At 49.2% G+C, this 5,144-nt stretch overlaps 1 long non-coding RNA gene across 1 annotated transcript; it reads right to left on the reverse strand.

Moving 5' to 3' along the window:
• Positions 1 to 2,233: 2,233 nt before the first annotated feature.
• On the reverse strand, positions 2,234 to 5,144 carry LOC144317558 (uncharacterized). The gene is made up of 2 exons (XR_013383553.1): positions 4,856 to 5,144; positions 2,234 to 2,747 (listed from the first exon to the last, which is right to left on the reverse strand). It is a non-coding gene; the product is annotated as an uncharacterized LOC144317558 (long non-coding RNA).

Raw genomic sequence — 5,144 nt, forward strand, 5'->3', positions numbered from 1 at the left:
CTCTCTTATCCTTCCCTTCCTGACCCAATATAGGAAGAGAGGCTTATTGGGAAATAAAAGCTGTGTCTACACCTGGACTTTGAGGTTTAGTGAAGGAAGAAAGGGCTGGACTCTCCATGAATACCAGAGGCTCTACAGCATGGACCCACTATCAGATCCACTTGTCTTTTCTAGGTCTCCATGGAAGGATGACTAGACACTACATGAGTGGAGAATGACTGAGGGTGATGAGCCCCTGGCCTTCCAGATTGTTCCAGGGTAAATTCATTGAAGGGAGATCTGTGGCACAGAAGAGTAGAAGTCTTTCAGAAAGTTTTATGTAATCTGGGTTGTCTTTGAAGCAGCTAAGGGGAGACTCAGGACTCTCCCCTCTGGGTTATAAGGCACCACCATGAAGAATAAAGCTCTTCATTGAACACAAAGGACTGTCCAAGCAAGGAAGAGGGACCTCATGTAATTTTCCAAACAGCACAGTGAGCATCTTATATACTTCAGGTGCTACTCCCCATAATCCTCACCCATGACAAGTGTTAGATCATCCATTTTACTACCAAGAAAACTGAGACACGAAGAGAATAAACAACTTGCTGCAGGTCATATAACTAGTCAGGAGAATAGCTGGGTAAGCAGCCACTCGATAATTGGGGTTGCCCCAAAGTTACCTAAGAACAGCAAAGGACATTAGAGTCTCAATGAATTATCTGGAAGGAATCAGAACATGTGAGCGATGAGAGTTAAAAGAGGAAATATAACATTAAAAAATGGAAGACATGGGGAAATCTATTGACTAAATATTTATTGGCTTCTCTGCACCCTGTCCTAGTGCCTGTAAGGTGAGAAATTGAAGGCTGCCCCAAAGGTCCTTAAATGTCCTCACAAACTGAGGATTAAACAAGCTCCAAGGTCCTATTTGCTTTTTTGGTTTTGTTTTCTAAAATGTGGGGTTGTAGATAGTAAGCCAGCAGGCCCAAGAGGGCATGTGCATTGCAGACTCCCTCCTTCAAGGGAGTTGAATCTATTTCCTGATTTCAGTATCCTCATCTGTAAAATGGCCATGGTATCCCTCTACCTCCAAGCATTGCCGTATTTATGAATCACAGAGCTCTACATAGCTACACAAATAACCCATAGCATTTGAGAAGTCACCAATTCACAATGATTAACAACATGGATCAATGATAACACTGTTATAAATTATAGAACACTGATGATTATTATATGGGTATTAGGCCCAGAGTCTCAGGGCTGGAAAGATCAGAGGTCTCCAAACAAGCCCTCCTCTGCTCATCAATATCCCTGCCAGGCAGTATTATTCTGATTACAAATGATTCCATACTTTTAATTTATAAGTCCCTTATAAAGAGAAAATGTGAATTCATTCCCTGTGCTCCAATGAGCTCCCTGCTTAATGATTGTAGCTCTAGCTTTGTATAGACTCCACCATTCCTACTCCTTAGGAGACCCCAGAGTCATTACAGAAAACTCCCAGAATATTCTGTGGTCATCGATGAAGTAGAAAAACACAGAGCAAGGGCCCCAAGGTGGGAAGTAAAAGGGAGATCTGCTCTCTTACCAAATCAGCTCCGGTCTCCATGGCACAGGGGCAAAACAAGAAAGGAAGAGGGGGCAGGGTCCTGGGCAACCTCTGAAGCCCCAGCAAGTGAATGCTTTGTTTTCTGCAAGGACTTTCACTACCAACTGTGAGATCCAGAAAAGTTGCCCGCCACCTGCCAGGTGCACAGCATAGGCCCATTGACAGGATCCCTGTACTCTTTGATCGATTCCCTCCCGCCAATGAGGTGTTCCTTATTCTCCCTTTATCCTTAATCAAGGACTAAGAGAACAAAGTTATAAAAATAGTAACTAATAAAATTCCAGGACCTCAATATGAATCACTATTTACTCCCTTTTACATCCTTCCTAGTGATCTGACATTCCGATGGATAAATTTGTTCCTTTGGTTCTTACCTATCACAATGCAGATGCTCAGAGAAAACCCTGCCAAGTGTCTAGCAAACCCATTGGAGTCAGATCCCTTCCTGAGATAATGAGGAGCATTTTTCAAAGAGGGAGGAGGGAGAGCCAGGGATACCCCTTATAACAGCCCTCCCCCACCTCTTCTCATTGCCCCTTTCTCTGTGGCACAGACACTGTGAGTTTGGATGAAAAAAAAAAAAAAAAAAAGGACCATCCAAATCTTCTGACTTGGCACACCAATCACAGGTCCCAGCAGTCAAGTACATAAGCCTTTATTAAATTGGTCTACCCGACCTGAGATATGAGAGGCTCAGTCACCTCCGGGTGTGACTGGCCGGTCCCTTGACTACACAGGCCTCCTTCCTGGAAGGGCAGTTTTGAGGAACAAGATAATGCACAAAAGAGGGTGAATACACCCACATGAAGAGCCAAGTTTCCATGTTGATGGTAAATGGAAGAGCCTTTGGGTCTGAGCTGAGCTCAAATGGGGGAAAAGATAAGGGGAAAGGACCCATCCTCTGCACTGATACAAAAGCCCACAGTGAGTGGGTGGTGCAAGGAACAAAAGCCCCAGGTCCTACTAGCAGATCTTTTCCCAGATAGCTAAAACTTCAGTAAAGGCTGGGAAAGGAGGAGTGGAGAAGGTCCAGCTGGGATGGGGACTCCAGAAGGGTGGGTTCCTAGTTCCTAGAAGATGACTGTTTTCGCAGAACGACAGCCTCCACACTCTTGGTTATGGCTTGACTGATGATCCCAGGCAGCGACCAGTCCTGTGAAAGTAAAAGGAAATCATGGCAAACTTGATACACGGAAGTGGAGGCAAAGTGGGGGCAAAACCGACCAAGTTAGAGCCACAAGTTAGGACCACAAGCAATGTGCAGCACACTTGTTTTCAAAAGACATTCACTTCACCCCCATTCTCACCGAGCTTCTAACCCAGGCCTTACTATTGTGTCACGTTTCAGGTGGGAGGACACCTGAAGGGGTTAGTGTCCCTCCCCCTTCCCCCCCATCCAGGAAGGGAGCCCCTAGCCCTGCAGAGGAGATTTCCTGCTTCCAGGTCTGCAGTTTTTTGTTTTTTTTTTTTTAATTCCCATCAACTATTTACCCATCCCCCACCCACCTCCCCTTTGGTAAACATCAGTTCTCTGTAGTTAAGAGTCTGTTTCTTGGTTTGCCTCTATCTTTTTCTACCCTACGATTTCTACCCTACCCCTTAAATTCCAAGTATGAATGAAATAATATGGTATTTATTTTTCTCTGACTGACTTATTTTGATTAGCACAAAACTCTAGTTCCATTCACATTGCTGCAAATAGCAAGATATTCATATCTATCTATATCTATGTCTATCTATCTATTTATCTATCTATCTATCTATATCTCACCATTGTGTGCGTGTGTGTGTGTGTGTGTGTGTGTATACCACTTCTTTAGCCATCTAGACTTTTTTTTCTATAGTTTGGCTATTGTGGCTAATTCTGCTATAAACATTCCTTCAAGATGAGTATTTCGATTTTTTGGGTAAATACCTAGTATGTGCAATTCCTGGATCTAAGGATAGTTCTATTTTTAACTTTTATTAAGGAAATTTCATGCAGGTTTTGAGAGTGGCTGCACCAGTTTGCATTCTCACCAACAGTATAAAAGTGTCCCCCTTACTTCACATCCTTGCCTAAAGCTGTTGTTTCTTCTTAATTTTTTTTCTTTTTCTTTTTTGGGGGGGTTCAATTTGCCAACATATAGCATATCACCCAGTGCTCAACCCGTCAAGTGCCCCACTCAGTGCGGGTCACCCAGTCACCCCAACCCCCCGCCCACCTCCCTTCCCACCACCCCTTGTTCGTTTCCCAGAGTTAGGAGTCTCTCCTGTTCTGTCTCCCTCTCTGATATTTCCCACTCATTTTCTCTCCTTTCCCCTTTATTCCCTTTCACTATTTTTATATTCCCCAAATGAACGAGACCATATAATGATGTCCTTCGCCGACTGACCTCACTCAGCATACCCCCCAGTTCCACCCACGTCGAAGCAAACGGTGGGTGTTCGTGTTTCTCACGGCTGAGCACTATTCCGTTGCATCCATAGACCACCAGCCCAAGCCCCCTCCCTGGCCGTGGGACGGGAGGCGAGAAGGGAGGAACGGAGGAGGAGCAACATCCCCCCAGGCTCGTCCGCTCCTCCGAGGCCGAGCTCTCCCGGCCACCTGCAGGCGGAGGTCCCTCGGGAGGGGGAATGGCATCCTTCCACAGGAGATAAAACCACAGGTAGCGGGAGAAAGGGGCGCGGAAATGCGAGGGTGAGCCCGCGGCAAGGGGAGGGGCAGGGGCTCCGCGGGGCCTCCGCGTGGCCCCCAGCGCCCGGCCGTGCGGCGCCTGGAGGGGGAGGACCGGACCCGGCGGTGGCCTGGGACGGAGGCCGCCACTCGTGCACCCAACCTGGGGTAAGCGAGAGGGGGCGCCCGTTCCACCGCCGGGGCCGCGGGGGCTTTCCTGCGTCCTAAAGCAGTTCTGATCTTCCTTGGAGGAGGCGGCTGCGCCTGAGCCGCTGTGTCAGCTATGAAGTCAACTCAGAGCCACCACGGAGAAACTGAGGCAGGCGCTGCTCCAAATTAACCGCCTCGGCTCCCATCGCCCCCTCCCCGCGACCCTCCCCGGGTGGGAGGCCGCCCCCCCCCCCCCCCCCGGCCGGCCCCGCCTCCAGAGAGCGCGCAACCCGCGGGCCGCTGGGGCTCGGGTCAGGGGCGCCGACAGGAGCGGGGGCGGGGCGGCCCGGGTCGGTGGGGTGCGGGGGGCTGGGAGGGGACCGATCCCGGGCATGCCAGAAAGCGGTCAGCCCCGGCCTGGCCTCCCAGGGCAGTGTCCTTCGCTTTATATTTACCAGGCCTTGGAGTCCCGGGCTGCCTGTGCTCCCTGGAACTTTTATCCTCCCTCGGAGGAAAGCAGCATCCAGAAGGCCCAGGGCACACACAAGATTTAGGGCCAGAGCTGCAATTCAGACCCTCCTAACACCAATTCCTGAAATTTTCCAACCAACCAAAGACCTTTCACCAAAGAGAAATGCGTAACCAGCCTCATGGAGCTCCCCAGATCCCTAAAGAGAGCTTGGTCATCGTCCCTGGCTTCCTCGCTGCCCTGCTGCAAGGGCCGGGCTCTCACTCAGAGCCTCC

The sequence above is a fragment of the Canis aureus genome, chromosome 7 (assembly GCF_053574225.1).
Source record: "Canis aureus isolate CA01 chromosome 7, VMU_Caureus_v.1.0, whole genome shotgun sequence".
NCBI lineage: Eukaryota > Metazoa > Chordata > Mammalia > Carnivora > Canidae > Canis > Canis aureus.